This window comes from Ochotona princeps, chromosome 27 (assembly GCF_030435755.1).
Source record: "Ochotona princeps isolate mOchPri1 chromosome 27, mOchPri1.hap1, whole genome shotgun sequence".
NCBI classification, from domain to species: domain Eukaryota; kingdom Metazoa; phylum Chordata; class Mammalia; order Lagomorpha; family Ochotonidae; genus Ochotona; species Ochotona princeps.
The window spans coordinates 15,089,171-15,110,689 of record NC_080858.1 but is presented as its reverse complement, the minus strand read 5'-3'; positions in this window follow the sequence as shown (position 1 = coordinate 15,110,689).

Below are 21,519 nucleotides of genomic sequence, written 5' to 3'. Positions count from 1 at the left end.
AAGATTTTTATTTTTATGTATTTTTAAAATTTTTATTGGAAATTCATATTTATGGAGAGAATACCAAAATGAAATCCTGATTCACACCAGCTAAAATGACTAAAATTAAAAAAAAAAACATAAACAGTACGCAATGCTAGTGAGACCATGGATCAACTAAACTTTTTATATTTTGATTTTAGGAATGTAAAATAGCACCATCATTCTGCAGGAAATTGTACTCTTGTAAAGTAAAATATGCACTTACCTTATTTCCAACAATTCTAGTTCTGGTAATACTCCAAAGAAATAAAACATGTGTCTCCTGAGAAGTTAGTATATTGATGTTCATAACAGCTCCTTAAAAATGGAACAACTGACTATCAATAGGTGAATGGGTGACAGTTGTAGGATAGCCATACACTTGAATTTCATAAACCAGCAATAAAAATGAACATATTGCTGACATAACAACATGGATGAATCATAAAACATAATCTTGAGAAGAAACTAGATCCAAAAGAGAAGTGAGAATCTAGATTAGGCACAAATAATTCACTGGAACAGAAAGATCAGTGTTGCCTGGGTGTGGAAAGGAATCAGATGGACTGTTAAGGCATTAAAGAGAATGGTTTTTGGAAATGTCCTCTATTTTGATTTACGTGATAGTTCCTTGATAGTCTTCTTTCAAAAACTCATCAAATTATACATGTAAAAGGAGAGCACTTTAGTTTTAAAATAATATCTCAATAGAGTTGACATTAAAAAAAATTGTATTCCAGGCCCAGTGTGGTAGCCTAGTGGCTAACGTCCTCGCCTTGCACATGCCAGCACCCCATATGGGTGCTAGTTCCAATCCTAGTGGCTTTGCTTTCCATCCAGTTCTCTGCTTGTGGCCTGCGAAAGCAGTGGGATGAGCACAAAGCCTTGGGACCCTGCACCCATGTGGGAGACCCGAAAGAAGCTCCAGGCTTTTGTCTTCAGATTGGCCCAGCTCTAACCATTGCGGCCACTTGCAACGTAAATCAGTGGATGGAAGATCTTCCTGTCTGTCCTCTTCTCTGTATATCTGACTTTCCAATAAAAATAAATAGATCTTTTAAAAAAATAAATCTTTAAAAACATGTATCCCTAATTATAGTTAAAAAAACATTTTCTATACATACATATGATATACATGTGCTTGCTTGGGTCGCAACACCCACACAAACCTTATCAAATATTTTCATTTGGCAAGTGTCTGGTACATTTATGTATTTTTACTATTGTCCTTGAGAAATTTTGAGTTTCATTGAGTAGAGAGGCAGTGCTAGAATTATTACAGGGGTGTTTAAACTCACCAGCTACATTTTGGTCAGACTGTTGCAAATTCAAGGAAAACTTAAATGACAACTGTTAAAAATACAGACTTAAAAATATCACAGACTAATTTGAGAACTCACCAGCAGTCTAGGATTATATGCATAAAACATCAGAATGAAGTCCAAGATAGCAAATAAAGTACAAGTGAATGAAACGCAAGAATGTGAGCTGTAACCATATATCATTTCAAAATGCTGATAAGCATTGATAAAGACTTATTAAAAACAAAAGCTAATGAAAAGGCAGATATTTCGTTGGTAAAACAATCATTGAAGTTCCTTAATGAAAGCTGGGCATTATTTGCAAGATGGAGATTTTTTGCCTCTTTTTTATTTTTTAGGATTTACTTTATATATTTGAAAGGCAGAGCTACAGAGAAATAGAGGGACACACCACACACACACACACGCACACACACACACACACACACACACTGGTCTTCCATCTGTTGGGTCACTCCCAAAATGGCCTTATAGTCAAGGTGAAATCAGGTGGAAAGCAGGAACTAGGAGCTTCAAATCTCCTACATGAGTTCAAGGGGCCAAGCTGTTGCGCTGTTTTCCCTGAAGCATTAGGAGGGGGCTGGATTGGAAGCAGAGGCATAGTGAAGCTAAGAACACGGGCATTGCGACTTCCAGATACAGATGTGTGGCTAAAACGAAGGGTGAATTTTGAGAATGGATCAGCCAGGAGAAGTGATGCTAGACACCTTGAAGATTCTGAATGAAGATCTATGTGGGAAAATAATTGAATTTGTTCTACTTCTGGGGTTGTATGCTTATGATTAAGCTGATAAAATGTTGTTTCATATCTGGAAATATGCTTGACCCATGTGCCCTTCCAGATGTTAACTATGGCCTTATGTATACTTACATAAAGTAAAAAAAAAGTGTAATTGCATGTATACTGGATAGCTTGAAAAGCTTTGTTATTTTAGTAATTCAAAATTGGCTATCAATTTGCATAGGTTATTTTGTACTTAAAATAGTCTAATCAATTAACTATGTAGAGCTCGAGCACATTTAAAAGCCAAGTGCTTTTTTCCTTCTGCAAAGGCTGGCCAGCCTCTGTACTGAAGTTGCATAAGAGGTAGCAGAGAGGCCATAGAATTTTCATTGGGAGTTTGATCAAGTTAGCAAACCACATGAGACCTATGTACCGTAAGGCAGGAAAAAAAAAAAAAGCAAAGGGTCAAATCTTCAAAGATCTATTATGGTCAAGGGAGGTTGTTTTCTATTTAGTTTTAAAGGCTGGAAATAAATCCAGTCATTGGAAATTAGAATTTTGGTGGATTGGCCCTTGAACTGTTGTTCTATGAATCTTCAGATGTTTTGTTTCAATTGGAGCATTTCTGAGGCAGAGAGAGCTCACCTCACCAGATGGCAGTGTGCTGTATCATTGAATGGTCCTGGTTTTTAACAGTGACAATGATCTCACAGTAAAGAAAATAGACTCAAGTTTGAATTCTATGTCTCCCACGTCTGAGTAACATGCTTTATGACTCTGTTGCTTAATCTCTTTGAGCTCATTTTCCCCATCTTGAGAATGGAATGTATCTCATAAAATTTTTGACAAGAACTAAAAGATAGATGATAATTATAAAATGATCTTGCAATTAGTAAGGGTGCATTAAATATTGGTTACTCATTAAAATTAATCTGCCTTTCAGAGAAATTGAATTGGAGATCTCTGTGTGAAGGAACAGAGCCATTAAGAGGATCTCTAAATTTTTATCCACTTCCGTGGTTCAATATACTGGGGAACTATGCTTGTCTTTGGAGATCTGCAGATCATTGGCAAGTGATATCCAGTCTTGATTGTGGAATTATCCTTCTGCAGATTTTGAAATGGCAACCTTACATTTCATGTAAATATTTCAATGCAGTTAAAAGACTTAAGGATGGTGCTGATTTTTCCTTGCAGCAAATCCTTTATCACATGCCTGGGTCATCTTTGTTCTCTCTTTCTCTCTCTCTCTCTATATGTAATGCATAAATTCTCAGTGAGAAAATGAGTAGAATATCACATACTTTCTTGTTTTCCCTAAGTGCTCTACTAAAGTGGAGGACACAGTTATGTGCCCTGAGAACACACCGTCTAAAAGAGTAACTAAATCCTTATCCAGGAAGACCACAATAAATGTTTATTGGACTCATACTTTGATATGTACATTGTGTTTGCTATTGTAAAGCACTTTCATCATTGCAGATATAAAGTCAAAATCCTTCTAAAAATATCTGGCCCAGTTATGTATCATTATACATTCCTATGTTGCAAAGCATCTTCCAAATAAATGTGTGTGTGTGTGATTTGTTCCATCAGTTCTGGTTTTGTTTGTAGTCAGCTGCACCTTGGGCTGGGCAACTCTGCTTCTGCAAGTAGGTTGGATGTTGGCAGGAGCTATGGGATACAAGGCTCCTCCTCTCCTCTCCTCTCCTCTCCTCTCTTCTCCTCTTCTCTCCTCTCCTCTCCTCTCCTCTCCTCTCCTCTCCTCTCCTCTCCTCTCCTCTCCTCTCCTCTCCTCTCCTCTCCTCTCCTCTCCTCTCCCCTCCTCTTCTCTTCTCCCCTTACCTCTCCTCTCCTCTCCTGTCTTCTCCCTTTCATCAGGCTAGCTAGGACTTGTCATCAGAGTCAAGTGTCAACTGTACCACTAACTTAGAGCCTAAGCTTATAACTGATATTCCACTCTTCATCAAAAACCAAGGACCGAAGCAAATTATAAGCACAGCCAAATTCACAGCCTAGACGCGGAAATAAATGTAAGCTCTGCATGAGAAGGCCTGCAGATTCACATTGCAAAGAAGATAGATAAGGGGGGGGGGCAAATAATTGGGGCTACTGGTACAATCAGTTTACCATAAGACATAATCATCTAATAGACAAAAATTCTAATATAACCCCTTAAAAAGTTGGATATTCTGCAAGGCAGTGTATGAAATTAGCCATATTTACTCTGTGTGTGTGTGTATTTCCTGGTGAATGTAATGGAAGAATGAGTCAAATGGAGGCTCTGTCAGGGTTTTTTTCCCCCACTTAATGCAACTCCCAACAGATGCTCAATAAGCTGAAAAATGTATAAATTTTTAAAACAGCATATGATATTGAGTATAAAATTAAACTGTCCAGAGTCACATAACTGAAGGTACCAGAGTAAATAACCACAGTGTGAGAATTCTAGAAGTATGAAGATTAATTATATAGTGTAGAGCCAGGGGTTTCTGTTTACAGACAAGGCATTAAACTCTCACAGCAGCTCTGGAGAAGACTTTTGAATTAATGGCTAATTTCAAACAAAGCGTTTAATGTCACCACTTGAAATGTTTCAGTAATAATTCAAATGGTTTAATTCTAAGCCACTTATGATTAAATTTCAAATATGCTAAGGTATTATTAGACATTTATGGGAAAAATCATTTTTCCCCTAGCAAATTAAATGTTCTTCTTTGACATGATTCAAGTTAGGATACGGGTTCTTGTTTCCTTTTAATTATAGCCCAAACACTTATATGGATAAAGCAGCAATATGATCACTATTTCATTTTGGAGCCATTATTACGGAAATGCAAAATATCTCAATCTCCAGCCCTCCCCCTCCTCCCTCTAGGTTTTCTTTTTAATCCCATAAAAGCATCTGTCTTTGATTTCAAGTGGAATACCTGCTGTGCAGGATGCAATGCAAATCCAATTTGTGTGTAACAAAACCAAATGGGCTGAAATGAACTCTGCATTTTAAAGATGTTTTTGTTTAATCATCGCCATCACTCGTCTTTAATGAATGCATAATCAAGTTAAACTTCAGGCAAGAAATGGAATGGCTCTTAAAAGAGAGAAAGCAAATGTGTGTACCATCCCTCATTGCTGATCTGCCTCCTCTTCCTCTGTTGGCAGGAGAGAAGTAAAAAAGAACTTCAAACGCGTGTTATGGAACACTGTTGAGAACCACAACGTGAGCAGTATCACTGCTCATTTTTTGGTGCTTTTTTTTCAGAAATAATTGCAATTTGTGTTTTGAGTAGAAAGCAGGGATGCAGGATTCCTAGGTCCCATTTCCTTCTCCCCTTTTCTGAGTCTCTTGGGAGTTGGGAGGCATGATACAATGCTTTCAGAGCTTGGAGGATGATAGATCATCAAGTATTTCTTATTTATTTATTTTGTAGTAAAATAAAGAGGAAAAAGGATAGGAATGAGAGAGAGAGAGAGAGAGAGAGAGAGACAGAGAGAGAGAGTTGCCATCTGATGATTCTCCACCCAAGTGGAGCTCAGGTCCAAGGTGGCAACCAGGAACTCAATGTACCTTTCTCCAGTGGGCGGCAGGATCTGTTACTCTATTAGTGCTGCCTCCCAGGGCTCATTAATGGGAATCAGGAACCTGAGTTAGGAAAGGACTTTAGGGGTTTTGTTGTTGTTTGTTTTGTTTTGGTGTGGAATTTAGGTGTCTTAACTAGCGCTGTAACTGTCAAGGTAAATGCCTGCTGTTTCAATGAGATATTAGTGCTGTACACTTGTATCTATAGCCTAAATGACATACAAGTTCCTAAATTCAGAAGTTCTTTTTGATACCGATGCTTCTATAGCTCTTTCTTTTAGAAGGACTTTTACACAAAGATATCAAGATGTCAGTCATAACAATGCTCAGATGCATTTGTTACCAACAAGGAAGTGAGATGAGAAATCTTACTCATCTTGAAGATTACTGCATTGGTTAACATGGTCTCAGTGAGCGGGGGCGTTAGGGCAGGAAGAGTGATCTCTTGGCTCTCTGTCTTTCTAAACCAACACTAACCATAACTGTGTTACTACAAAAAAAGAGATGGTGGGTCTCCAAGATCTCAAAAAAGGAAATATGATTTGGTAAAATCATTAGGTGGTGAATGTCAACGTGAGTTTCATGTTCAAGGTGAAAGTGGGTGAGAACAGGGTTAAGCACAAGGCATATATCTCAACCTACTATTTTCAACCCCAAATCCAGCAACTGATGAGGATGCCAGAGTACAGGACTCTGTTTCTTGTAATTACCTCTAATAGCTAGGAATTGAGACTGAATTTCTTTAAAACAAGAGTCTACAGGGTAGGATTTATAGCATTCTGAGATGAATAGCTTACACAGTTGCCATGATGCCTGCAATTCTAACATTGTGTGATGTTATTTTTATATGTTAAGGCATTGTATTGTATTTTTATATGTTAAGGACACGGTTTCTCTGGAGCAACGTGAATAAGCATCTGTCCTTTCACCATTCATTTCCAAAGGACCATCTCACTGGGAGCAAGTCCCATGATCATACGGGTTTGCTGGCAGAAGGAATGTTAAGAGAGGTTAGAGAATGCCCTGGAAAGCAAGGCCTTGAGGTTTTACAGCGTGGAGTGTACATGACAGGACTATGCACTCAAACTGAGAAAAGACCCAAAGGTAGATGTGTCTGAGGGTGTCTGCTCCCTGGCAATTAACCGAGAGTAGACGTATCAGTGGATGTTCCAAAGATTGTCTCCTTGGGGATCTGTTGTCCTCAATTTGTTCATGATAGCCTTTATCTTCACCTGTCCTTTCTTGACAAGGATTGAAATATCGTTTTAAACTATTTCAAAACTTCCTCAATGATGATAAGAAACACTATAGTCTTAGTAATTAAAATGGATTCTGGAAGAATAACATATACACATCAGTTAATGGCTGGCCCAATGTCTCGAAGCACTATCAGGTTTTATTATTATTCTGGGAAGATATGTGTGTTTTTTTCTTCACTGAAATATTTCAATTCCCATCTTATACTAGCCAGTCAATGAGACCTCTTGACCTCCTCAAACGTTTTCATTTTTCTTTATTCTGTGCAAAGGAAGGGTCCTTTAAATATTGGTGAACTCTGCACATCAGCAGTCAGAAGGTCATCTCTGTCAGTGGACAGAGTCCAACAGCCTATTTTGTGTAGATATTTTAGGGAGAGGTAGAAGAACTTAATGTTATCGTTAATGTGACTGAGAGTGTGGAGCAGTGAACTAGGACTCAGGTGTTCACAAATGCTATTGTTTGGAGAGATAACACTTGCCTACTGTACTGTGGATGCATGCAGTATGACTGGGATATATTTGCGATAATTTAAAAAGTTATTAAAAGTAGAAAGCTTTTAAGATCCTTTGAAACACAAGTCTACGTCAAAATCATATCAATTCAGTTGTTATCAACATGTGTGGCCACTGGATGTCCCCATTCTGCCTCAAATGCGGCCCAGTCTCCACTTAACTGGCAATTCCATAAACAATGCATTTTACAAGGAACCTTCAGAAAGATCCTGTGAGTTTTGGGTGCACTGAGCAGCATTGTCTGCTGCTCTGGTAATTGCCCTTAGCCTGGGTGGCAGATGAGACTGAGTTCAGGATGAGGAATTCTTTGAGGCACAGCAGATTGTTATTGCATATTAACTTCCAAACTGCTGTTAGAGGAAAGTAGATCTGGGGCCCTGCTATTGTAGTTATTGAAGATGAATCAAGGATGCATTGGGAAGTTATCCTGTTCTCATGGAATAGTGAAATAATGCCAACGGTGCAAGATGCGTGAAAACTACATCACAGCAATAAAGAATATAAACTGTATGACATTTTTGAACATGACAACAGATCCAAAGTTTTCTTAGAAGATTTATATATCTGAAAATAAAAATATCAGAGAGGGAGTAGAGGAGATATCTTCCATCTGCTGGTTCATTTCCCAAATGGTCAAAATGGCTGGGTCTGAATTAGGCTAGTGTAAGGAACTAGGAACTCTATCTAGATTTCCCATATTCAGACCATCATCCACTACCTTCCCAGGTGTGTTAGCAGGAGTGCTTGACTGGAAACAGAATAGTGGAACTTGAACTGGCATTCTGATAGGGAATGCCAATGTTAAAAATAGCGGCTTAAGCTACAGACACAATGCCAGCCCCAAAGGTAAGCTTTTTTTAAAGATGTATTTATTTTTATTGTAAAGTTACATTTACTGAGAGGAGCAGATACGGAAAGATCTTCCATCTACTGGTTCATTCCCAAGTGATCGCAAAGGCCAGAGCTGAGCCAATCCTAAACCAGGAGCCAGGAGCTTCATCCGGGTCTCCCATGCTGGTGCAGGGTCCCAAGGCTTTGGACCATCCTTGACTGCTTTCCCAGGCCACAAGCAGGGATCTGGAAGGGCAGTGGAGCAGCCAGGACACAACTGGTACCCATGTGGGATCCCGGAGGATGTAAGGCAAGGACTTCAGCCATTAGGCTACCATGCCAGGCTCCTGAATTATGAAAAGGGAGGAGGGGTTATTTATTTATTTATTTATTTATTCACTCATTCATTCATTTAGAAAACCAGAGTTACATAGAGAGGAGAGAGAGAGTGGGATTTCTTCAATGCATTGGTTTCCCAAATGGCTGCAAGGGCCAGGGTTGGGCCGGTCCAAAGTCAGGACTCAAGAGACTCAGGGCCGCAGACGAAGGCTTAATGTGTTATGCCACTGCCCAGGCTTCCAAAGGTCTAAATTCAGAGTACTCATTTATTCTCAGCAGCTATACTCAATCTGGTACGAATGTTGTGGCAATTGACTAACCCAAGACTTGCAATTAGGTCAAGATGTGATCCTTAGTTTTGTTACCTACTCGCTCTGTAACATTAGATAAGAATGACTTATGTCGGGTCTGGTTCAGTAGCCTGGCAGCTAAAGTCCTCACCTTGCACACGCCAGCATCCCATATGGACGCAGGTTCTAATCCTGGTGGCTCTGCTTCCAATATAGCTCCCTATTTGTGGCATGGGAAAGAAGTCAAGGACGGGCAGCCTTGGGACCCTGCACCCAGGTGGGAGACCTGGAAGAGGCTCTGGGCTCCTGGCTACGGGTAGGCGCAGCTCCGGCCATTGTGGCCGCTTGGGCAGTGAAGCAACGTATGAGAGCAATCTTCCTCTCTGTATATCTGACTTTCCAATAAAAATAAAGTAAATCTTTTTTTGAAAAAGGAGTGATTTATGTCTTTAAACTACAAGGCTTTCTGAAATGGGGTAGTGTTATTTTACTCAAATTTATAGAGAGGCCTAAATGATACATCATGTATGAAAATGCCTCGGACATAGCGGTTTTAGAATAAATATCAAACGTGTATTATTTGGGAGACTGAAAAGGATTTTAGCTCTTTAAAATGTCTTGTCTTAGTTAAAATAGAAAATACTCATAGAAATATTTTAGCATTCCTATTAATATGTTTTATTATCTAACTCAGAATGAATAAAAATCATTTTAGCTGCATCAAGTTACCCTTTGTAGTTGTCTGAAAAGAATCGCACAAAACTAGCAAATACCTCACCTCAAAAACAACCAACCAGTCAAACCAAACAAAAATTCCTGAAGTCTTAAAAAACAGAATCTTGAAAGAAAAGCACCAAAAATAATTAGTTAATGCCTTCTAGAAAAGGAAGAGGAGTGGAAATGAAATGAGTTTCTTTACTGACAAGCAGAGGAGCCGCAGAACTCTGGGAGATGCGTTTGTATCCGCAGCCACAAGACAACAGAGAAGTCAGGTGGAGAGGACGGAGTGCGGTGGAGTTCATGTCATTCGTTCTTCAAATAGGGTCAGAAACATGAACAGACTGGAAAATCGGGAAGTTTTCCCTCTCTGAACAGTTTAGACCGGGATCCCAAACAAAGTCTTGTTTCTCTAATTCCAGTCTACCATTAGACCATCTTATTTTCATTTAGGGAAACCAATAAAACTTGCCTGTAACTAAGGCTCAGTCCCTACACACAGTTCCTGCTGAGAAAACAGTGCTGGAACTTGTCTAATGGGAGAAGGCGCCCATTCGCTCCTAAGCGCTGACTGCCAGGCTGCTAATTGGTGGTTCCCAAAGGAGGAAGCCAACTCTGCGTTCTTGGCCTATGTGATCTCTGTAATGGTACCAAGAGTTTTTGTTTGTTCGTTCGTTTGTTTTAAAAAGAAGGAAAAGAAATCGGATAGTAATTCTGACAGTGGTAGCCGAAATAAAAGCTAACTCAGTGATATCACCTGATTTGAATGACTGACAGTAAGGTTTAAAGTCTTTTATTAGTTTGGGCTTAGTTAATTCTAAACCGCTGATTTTTTAAAAAATTATTATTTTGTTTTATGACACAGTTTAATAGGCACTGGGTTTTCCCCTTTCCCTTCCCAACTCCCCGCCCCTCCGCACTGATTTCCCCTCCAGTTTTACAATGTGTGTCTGTTGTGTACTTTCACTAGTCCATCATGCTGCCACTGAAGTGCCTCCTAACAAAGTAGGTGTGTACAATGTCAGAGAGCCCAACATCCAACTGTCAGGACATTATCAGCCATCTTGTTGGAAGTCTGTCCTTGTTTCTGTATGCATGGAAACATGCTTCTCTCTGTTTCCACCTATGAACATATCAATTTCCGCTATACTTCCATTATGTATCCCCTTAAATACAGAGCCAGTGTACACAGTCCACCACAGGGAGAAAAACAGTGAGCTTTCATCCACATGAAGTTAAGGAACGTGTAACAATGCTATCGAGGTGAATGGTGAAAAAGAGTATCAAAAATCTTCATGTAGGAATAGATGCCAGTGTGTGTCCCATGTGCACCAATGAAATGCTTAGTAGCTCGGGAGTAGAGTGGATGAAGACATTTCTTGAAGGAGATGGTTGGCATAGGAGTTACAATTTCTGCATTCTACATCGGATATTCCTGGGTTTGTGTGCCACTTGTACTCCGGATTCCAACTTCCTTCGTATGTACACCCTAACAAGCAGCATGTGATGGCTCAAGTACTTTGGACCATGCCATCCGTTGTTGGAAACCCAGAGCAAGCTCAGAGGCTCTTAGTTTGGGCCTGTGGGAAGATTCTCCTTCAGCCTGTCTCTCTGCTGTATCCAGTGAGGGATCCCTGGAAAAGTTACAAATTGTTAAAATAAACCTTGGCTATCCAATGGAAATTTTTGTTGGCTATGTTTCAAAATACACATACACACATACACACACACACACACACACACGCTCCAAACCCATCCGCAGTGTATCTTTATAAGATCTTATGTACAGCAGATTACAATTTCCACTGTCGTTAAGACCTTTGGATTTAAGGCTCTGACATAAATTTTAAGAAGAATTAGGATAAAATCTCACCGGTGTTTTCCTGTTTGGGAGATTCACCTTATAACTTAATTATAAGTTAAGCACTTTGATTCATTCAGTAAATGCCCATGGAAAAATTGTAACTCATTGAGAGCAAAAAATGTTACAATTAGTTGTCCAGTTTTTATAGGAAGCATGGTTTTATCCTTCCAGACTGTCTTTCTGTGTTCCCATGGTGTCTAGCTCTTTTACGTTAGAAGATGACTGAATAAAGAGGGTAGAAGTAGAACTGCCAAGCGAAGTTGGCTCTTCTGCCTGGAAATTGAACTGAAACCTAATTAGCCCTAACTAGCTGAATTACCATTCATAGAATTCTGAATTGAGCTCAGACATTTGTACATACCAGAATCGTTGAAGAAGCTTATTTCAAGCATTTATAAATATTTATGTGTTAATTTTTTTTGAGAGCTAGAGGGACAGAGAGAGATTAAGGAATAGAAATAGAGTAAAGCTCTCATCCCTTGATTCCTTCCCCAAATCACGGCAGTGGCATGGACATGGTGAAAGCTTGGAGCTAGGGATACGATGCAGGTATGCTATGAAGGTGAAAGGAACTCGCATACTTGAGCCCTGACGACCTCCCACGGCCTGCAGCAGTAAGAAGCTGGAGTTAAGAGGCACACTCAGAAATTGAACCCAGGTATTCCAATATAGTATGTGGGACCCTAGTCACTGGACCAAACTTCTACTCCCAATATACATAGTCTTGGGCCTTTCACCCACAGATTTTGACTTAGTGTTATCTATGATAAGACCCAAGAATCTGTGTTTTTATTAAGTACTTCTAAATGATTTATACTTGCATGTTTCTTGGACCAAACGTGAGAAGCATTGGTGAATGATGTCTGCCTGTATCTTTTTACTTAAAAAAATTTTTTTCTTTAATTTATTTGCTTTGTGATACAGTCCCATAGGCTCAGAGATTTTTCTCTTCCCCTTCTCCAATCCCCCTTCTCCACTGATTTCCCCCATATTATTACATTAGTACAGTCCTTCAAAAATAGTCATAAGCATACCATTCGGCTATTTAAGTGTAGCCTGACATTGTAAGTATAGAAACTGGCAGAAAGTTCAGATCCTATTGTCAAGATAGATTTAACAATTTCGTTGGGAGTCACTTTAATTTAGCAGGGAAAACTGGTCCAGATACTGTAAGAAGGCAAAGCTTTTTCACACTTCAGGGGAAGAGATGTGATTACAGGACATTTGAATCAGGAGCACAGGGAAGCTGGAAATGAGCAAAACAAACAAAAACAAACAAACATTGTTATGTATGTTATACTGAGTTCTGTATTTATGGCTGTGTGACATATGTGAAAAAGAATTTTTTTAAAGATTTATTTATTTTTATTGTGAAGTCAGACTTACAGAGAGAAGGAGACAGAAAGATCTTCTGTCTACTGGTTCACTCCCCATGTGGGTGAAACAGCTGGAACTGAGCCAATCTGAAGCCAGGAGCCAAGAGCTCCCACACAGGTGCAGGGTCCTAAGGTTTTAGCCATGCTCTGGCGCTTTCCCCGGCTACAATAGGAAGCTGGATAGGAAGTAGAGCAGTTGGTGTATTAATTGGTGCCTGTATGGGATTCTGGTGCTTGCAAGGTGAAGATTAGCTATTGAGCCACTGTGCTGGATCTGAAAAAATTCTTTTGTTTAGATAATTGCTACCCATTGTCTAATTAGGACTGGGAACCATTCAAAATGGGGAAGTAGGAGGGATCAAAAATGGACTCTAAGGCCAATGAGTCTATTATTGGTGACACTGCCACTTATTAGCTGTGTGACTTTGGCAAAATTATTGTATAATTCCTTGTTTAATAAACATGCTACTGAATGACCAATGTGTTGCTGAAGAAATGAGAAAGACCTTTTTGAAGTAAATGATGTTTTTGTGTAAGGCATGATTCAGTGAGGAAATTAATAAGAAAAACACATGTTTTTTTGAATGATGAAAACAAAAACAAAAATATCAACCCCCCCCCAAGATGTTGCAAAAACAAGATTGAAAGGGCTATTGGGGGTTTTGCTGCTTCCTTTAATTCGTGTTTCTTGCAAATCACTCAGAAGCAAGATCTCACAGCAAGTAGGAGTAGGACAGAGCTAAAATATTATCTGTTCTGATATTGCTTTGTTTGAAACAATTTCTAGAAAAGAAATAGAGCCCATTTGGGGTATCCAGATCATTTGATGGTAAATTTGGGTCAATAATGGCTAGAATTCAGGAAAATGTTAGAAAGTAACTCCAAATGAGATATCATTGATCAAAATTGGTACATGTATAACTTATTGGAAAAGAGCTGCAGTGTGTGATGTGTTATATCTTGCCTAGTGGTCTTTTTTGAAATAGATAAGTAAAAAAGTAAGTTCTATGACATTTACAGATCCAAAATCAAGTACAATTGTTAAGTTACTGTTACATACCAGATCAGGACTAGTGCAATAGCCTTCAACATTTGTTTTGTTTTTTTCTTCATGCATTCATTTATCCTGCTGTTGACAGTGCCTCTGGATAGATGATTTTGTGGCAGATCTTTGGAAAGTTCTTTGAAAATGCATACTATAAGAAAAGTATGTGCCAAATAAGCTTACATTTTAATTTATTCTCCCCTCCCCCCACATGGTATGTTTGAAATGCTTTTGTATTCCCAACTTTCTATTCATGTACGTTGTGTCTGTGGAGTTGTATCCATCGCTAGCTTCAGTGAAGGGAAGTAGGATAGAGCCCAGAATAAATAGAGAATTCTATTTATCTGCTCACAATGATTTGTTTAGAAATGGGCACATGGCCGTTGGGAATCAGTGGGATGATTGAGACAACTGTTGGAATTTCTTGTTTTCTGCAACCATCTGGTAATTTAAAAAATACACAAAATAGGAGCCCAGCTGAGAGTAAAGCCAGTGTGGAGTAGAGCAGATGCAAGTGCAAGAAAAAGATGCAACAGATTATGATATTGTCAGAAGCTTCCCATAATGCCAGGCTTGGCTTCCTGGCCATATCATATGTCCTGTGCAGTTGCATTGAGCCCCATGATCACAACGGCCTTGAGCTTGGTGTAATCCTTTGCTGTTGCTATGTTAAAAGCCTTGACACATTTGTCTCCAAACTTGTCCAAAGGGAAAAATAGTGAAGAGGAGTGCCTGTACCCCGTGTCCGTCATTTTCCCATACTATTTAATGCAGCATTCATAATGAGCCATGCGCACAAACTTCAGGGAGCCCCACATTGTGCAGAGGTTCATTGAGACTCCAAGTGCGGACAGGATGAGCCTGAATATCTTTGGCTAAGAGTGGAAGTAGCAGCCCAGATGGTCAGGCTTCCTCTTGGAATAAGAACTTGCTTTGAATGCATAGAGAAGGCAGCGACATTCTAAAAAACACAAGTGGCCGGAATAACAAGGTGCTTTCTTGTATTCTACTTCCCCATACTACGTAACCATTTTTTTTTTTTTCCAAAAGAAATTGCAGAATAAAAGGAAAGACAAGACAACTGGTAGCTACTTTTCCTTTCAGTCTTAGGCATCAATAACTCTGGGAGACAGAGAGTGTTGGTAGAATGTGGATGTATTGTATCAAGAAATGAAATAAAAACAGTTAAATTAGTGTTTTCAGCTTTCCCATTGTTCTGGCAAGAATGATGTATGAGTACACAGGCACACCGGCATGTATGAGCTATGAAATATGAATTGCACAGTTTTGGTGTTCTGCAGCTAACTGCTTTTTATTTGCATTTAAAACTAGCATTTCACAATCTAGAGATGGATAGTAAAATCCATGCCAATAATTTGAAAGTTTAATTTTTTTTTGCGAAGAATCACTTAACTAGCAGAAACAAAAACCCCAAAATATAGAAAAACCAAAACCAGCATCATGAGTCAGAAGGAGAAAAAAAGTATTATGCTTTAACATCATTAATGGCACCTTTCCCCTGCTTTTTGAACTAGGGAAACCACGTTTTATTTTTCACTAGACTCTGGAAATAATAAAGGCAGCCATGCAGGGCACTTTTATTGGTTTGTTAAGGCTGCCATAAAAAAAATCAGCACAGACTTGGAGGCTCAAACAACAGCATTTTTTCCCCACGGTGATGGCGTCTGCAAGGCCAAGATGAAGGTGCCATCAGGGTTAGCTTCCGCAAAGACCTCTGTCCTTGGCTCGTGCGGGGCCGCCCACTCTCGACCTGATCACACGAGGCTGTCTCTGCTTCCTCTGATGTCTCTTTGTGTGTCCAACACTCTTCTTCTTCAAGGGACCCATTTAGATTGGACGAGGGGACCTCATCCCCCAGCTCCACTATGCCAAATGCTCACCCCTGCCTGTATTCTTTCTAAATGAAAGATCACTTGAATGAAATATGTACGAATACATCAAGATCCCTACCTAAGTCAAAAGCTAGCAAAGAAATGCTATCAGAGAGTGTTTTCTCATTTAAAAAACTTTTTTTAAAAGAAAAAAAAAAAACAGAAGAAATGCAAATAACTGTATTCTCATTCGTGAAAGATCACAGATGCTGCAATCTAAACAAATCTTTGTAGATGTGACTTCAATTACAGGATATGGAAAGCATTCAATAATTATAGAAGGTAACTTCTCTAGGGCACGAGCGAGCCTCAAAAGTGGGAGTGGGATTAGAAATTTATAGCATCCTCCACCTACACCATAGGGCTAATTCCACATGCAGGGCATAGAGTTTTGGTCTCAAGAACTAACAGGGAGCAAAAATAACACTATTTTACTTGCACAACTTTCTAAAGAGGAGTCACGTAGAGGATGGGTGGATATTTTTTATTTATTGGATGTTCTCAGCATTTCTCATTGGTGTCTCTAAGCAGCAGAACTAAGATCAATAGGAAGGCATAAAGCTGCAAGATGGGAATGAAAAATGAGATTAAGAGCAATACTTGTAAAAATGCAAAGATACCTGCTTGAGAGACAGTGGAACTTGCGTGACCTGAGCTCTGTTAAGCTTTCCCCTTTTTGTGCTGTGGCCCTTTTGAAAAGTGTGTGAAAATAGAAAGCTTTGTAGAAATAAACTAACAGAGGCAATGAGACTAAGGAAAATGTTGTCAGCGATGAGGTGTTTGTCACGGTCCTAAATACACACGACTATAAATAATGTGGCTACTTGTTTGCCACAATTCACTAATATATCTGAGTGAATGTTTTCCTTCAAAATAGCCACCTCAACAATACATGTATAGCAACGCAGTAGCTGTTACGTAAACATCAATGAGATTACCTTTATCATTTTTATCTTTAAATGTATTATTATTTCGTTTATTTGAATATAGAGATAGAGGCAGGGAGATTGTGAGGGAGAGAGAGATATCATACATCAGTTTACCGCCCAGATTCCTGCAATGGCCAGGACTGGACTAGACAAAGCTAAAAACTGGGAATTAGTTCAGGTCTCTCATAAGAATTGCAGGTACAAGTTACTTAAGCTATAGCCTCCTGTCTCACAGGTACACATTAGCAGACAGCTGGGATTGGGAGCTGAGTCAAGACTCCTTTCCAGGTGCTTCAATATAGTGTATGGGTATCACAAGCTAGATCTTATCTACTAGACCAAATATCCACCTTCTTTTATTCTGGTAAAGTCAAAGTTAATGAACATTTGTACATCGAGCCTTAGAGACCACCTTTGAGAGCCAAGGTTAGTGGATAAAGCCATGATTTAAGTGAGTAATGTTTCCCATGTCTCTCTTCCTTCTTTCTTCCACAATCAAGAATGTAGAAGATATAATGTAATGGCGTTGATCTTTCTTGTGCAGTATAGAGAATGATGCTGAAGGCTGAATAAAGAGTCTGAACAATGACAGTATAATAAATGGAGCCTTTTAAGGTGTCTTCCATGAAGATTCCAGTATTACAGTCTGATTGTGTTTGCAACACACACACAACACATGCACAACACCTTGTATACAAGTGGCATTGTTTTCAAATACATTGTATAGGACAAAAAGTAACTATTCTGTAGAAGTCCACACCAGCACTCCATGGTTTGAATCAGTGCAGTCTAATTCTGAGTTTTCTTACTGAACTGAACCGCAGCAAAACCGTTTCTCCAGTTGCACTCACTTGTTAAATAAGCCAGTCCTAAATATGCAATATCATATGTTTTCTCTGTTGGTAGTTGATTTGGAATACACAAAAACCAATGAAAGTCTGAAACTGACATGTTATGGCTTGATTATTGTTTTTAGTCCTTGTCTGTAATCCTATAGAACAGTGTTCTTTCTACTTTTTGCTTCTTGGACATTGCAGTTAGTGATGCATCAAGTCTGTAACTATAGCATAAGTAGAAATTATGTTACAAAAAAGACTGAAGCAAAGGAAAAGGAAAGGAAAATTGAGGGAAGTAAGGAGGGAATTCTGGTTATCCTGGTAGAATTGTATCAGGTGCATGAAATCAACAAACAGCAAACAAATTTCATCTCTTTTCTGAAAACTCCTGAGGTGTCACAACAATAGTGAGGAGAACAGATGCTTTTCTTGTCTCTCCTGAGACACTCAACCTTCCTCATGTGGTCCTCCATGCTACTTCCTACTGTCACAAGACTTATTTGGAGGTACTTAGTGTCTTGTTCCTGCTGTCACTGATACATTCCTCTCTCCTTTGGAACAAACTTATATGTTATGAAAATGTGGGGAGGAGGGTCAGTACATCTCTAGCTGCCTTGTGAAGGTGCTGGGGATTTGGTGGAACTCTTGGGTCATCTGCCCCCAGACATCTCACAGAGCTCACAAAGTCGTTTGGTTCTATAGCTTCTTTGATTTAGTGACACAGAAAAAAAACCCAATCAAATCTAAAACCATATATCTAACCTGCGACAGAACCTCTGTATCACTTATTGATTGGTAGACTGAGCAAGCATAGGTACTGTTTCTTTTAGTGCTAAGAAGGAATAGTAGGGGGTATGTTCTGGATTCTCCAAACTATGCAAGAATTCTATTTTCCCTTCAGCCCTGTATGAAATTAATCCTGAAGGAGAGTGGAGAAAAGAGAATGAAGCTCCTTCCAAGAGACCCTGCCAGAGCAATTCTAGGCCTCAAGGACTTCCAATAGAGATATAGTCACTTGAGGGGGTTGCCAAGAGCCTCATCTTATTTGGTTAAATTATACTCAATTTAGATGTCAGATGAGACTTGATTGCATCCCAAACTATGTGTTTTATGAGGTACCTTTTTGTTCTCATAGTGTTTGTGTTATTTGATATGGTGCTTAGCATACAATTCTTGCATATCTTAAAATAATCAGCGTGAACATAAATAATTGAAATACCTGAACATTAATATTTGACATTTATGAGTATTGATAGTGCTTTCTAGATGTCACTAGTTTGATAATCTCCGAACAGAAGTATTTTTGCAAACCTAGAAATCGTAGATTTAACGGGAAAGGTTACTATCCTCAAGTAAGCATTCTTTAACAGGGCAAAAGTTATGGAGATGATCTGTTTTAAAATGCTATTTATCTAATTGTTTACATGGTTGCTTCTAATAAATCTTTGCACTTATTTTATGTCCTGTTAGGTGCTTTGGGACAACCTAAGATAGAACAAAGTTAGTAATCATATGTTAATTTTGGCTTATATAACCAACAATCCATTTCTTATAGTTAAATTTCTCAGTGCCCGCAAGTGACTTTGAAAGTAAGAATACTGCTCACCAACTAGTACAAGGGAATCTCCAATGGACAATTTGCACAATGGTCAATTGGCTCTATTCTTCACGGGTTTATGAGAACAGCTGCACCAAACTTACTAAATTGAAATGTGCATTCTGTTGAAAAGGATCAACTTTTGACTCTTCCCTTCCTTTCTCCTTTTCTCCTCCCTTCTACCTCTTTCTCCCTCTTCTATCTTCCCGATTGCATTTCTAGTCAATATGTCTTTAGAAGTTAACTAGATTGCACAGAAGTAATTGTCTCATGACTAGCACATGTGGGGGTGAGAAGAGTGTTTCCATTTGTTAAAGCCTCGTTCATATCCCATTCAACTGTACATAGTAGCTGTAGTTTTTACAGCTGCAGAATAAAATTCAGGGAAGACATTTATATTCTAAGATTTCCCCTAGACACTTGCCTTCCATCATTAATACCAAAGACTCAGAGTTGTTATGTGACCTCAAAGTCAAGACAAAAACCCAAATATATGCAATATTTACATTTTTTTGTTTGATTCCTTTTTATTCTGTTGATAAGCAGAGAAAGAGGGAGGAAAGAGAGATGTGTCATCACCTGGTTCACTTACTAAATGCTTGCAATGACCACATCCAAGGCTGGATCCCAGAATTCAACCCAGGTATTCCACACGGGTGACAGAAACCCAGCTACCTAAATCATCACCTCTGTCTCCCAGGGTTGATAGTGATAGGAAGGGGCATCAGGAGCAGGAGCTGGTGTCAGGAACAGGCTGATGTAGGATGTGGGTGTTTTAACTGCCAGCTTAAAGGTCCACTTCTACAATATTTGATCTTTACCAACTTTATTTAGCCACAAGAAAAGGTAAGAGAAGCTTTATCCCCTTTATCTTGTATTTGGGGAAGAATATTTAATTAAAGTTTTGAGATCTCCAATTTCTTTCACAGAGGCAAACGCGCACATTCAGTGTGCTTTTTATATCTTATTTTCCCCCCTTGGTTTTGACATTCGATCTTCCAAACATTAGATGAGAAAATTGGATTATCAAGAAGCATCTGTTAAGCAACTAATTGCATATGTCAGTGACATACTGAGAACATTTTTAGCGCATTAAAAGTTTTTATTATAAAATAGTTCAAACATATACTGAAGTAGTGAGGGTAGCATAATGCACTCTTAAATGCCTAACCTCAGCTTCCACAGTTGTTAGCTCAGAACCAATTTTGATTTATTTAAACTTTCATCTACTCTTTTTTCATGTTGCCTTGTTTCGAAGCCAATTTTAGACATCATGGCAGTTCATCCATGTGCATGTCTATGCAGACACAGAAAAGATAAATGTTCTTTTAAAAATACAGCTATTATGTCAATGTCACACCTAAAACTAATCTCTCACTAATATTATCAAATAATGCCTGTGTACAAATGTACCACCTTTTAAAATTTTTGTTTATTGAATAAATATTTAAGAATAGCATTGTCAGGTTCTTAACATTTTTCTAATCTAATCTGTCCCCACTGTTTTTTGTTTTTTAGAAATTGAGTTCTCATCCCATGAACCGCCCCCCCTCAGTTTACTTTTTAATTTTGCTAACTGCATCCCTATGGTGTCATTTAGCATGCTGCTGCCTCCCTGTGTTTCTTTGTAAACTGATAGTAAATCCAGAGACTTGACCTACTTCATGGGTAGTGGCAGATCTTTCTATTAAGTAGAAACTAACGCCTAATTTTCTTTCTTTCCTTCCTTCTTCCTTTTTCTCTTTCTTTGTTTCTTTCTTTCATACAGCATGCATTTTAACACTTTACTCTTCATCATTTAAAAATTTTTTTGTTTTAATTTTATTGCAAAGTCAGACATACAGAGAGGAGGAGAGACAAAGATCTTCTGTCCACTGATTCACTCACTCCCCAAGCTGCCGCAATGGCTGGAGCTGTGCCCATCCAAAGCCAGTGAGACCTCTTCCGGGTCTCACGTGGGTACAGGGTCCCAAGGCTTTGGGCTGTCCTCAACCGCTTTCCTAGGCCACAGCAGGGAGCTAGGTAGGAATCAGGGATTAGAACCAGCACCCTATGGGATCCTGGTATGTGCAAGGTAAGGACTTTAGCTTCCAGGCTGACTATGCTGGGCCCCATTTATTTTTTAATGTATCATATTGCAAAAAGAGATTTTTAGTACCTTTAGCGTGAGATTGGCATCTTATATATCTAATGTTGTGTTTACACTCATAGCATGTGTCCTTATACGCTGTTCATTAACTTGAACTCTGTGTTGTAAACAATAATGGCAGGCATAACCATTGACAAGCATGGAAAAAGACTATTTGACTTTACTCTTTACATATTAGGATTAATGAATTCAACAACTGCTGTTTATTAAAGAATAAATGGGGTAATTTACACAA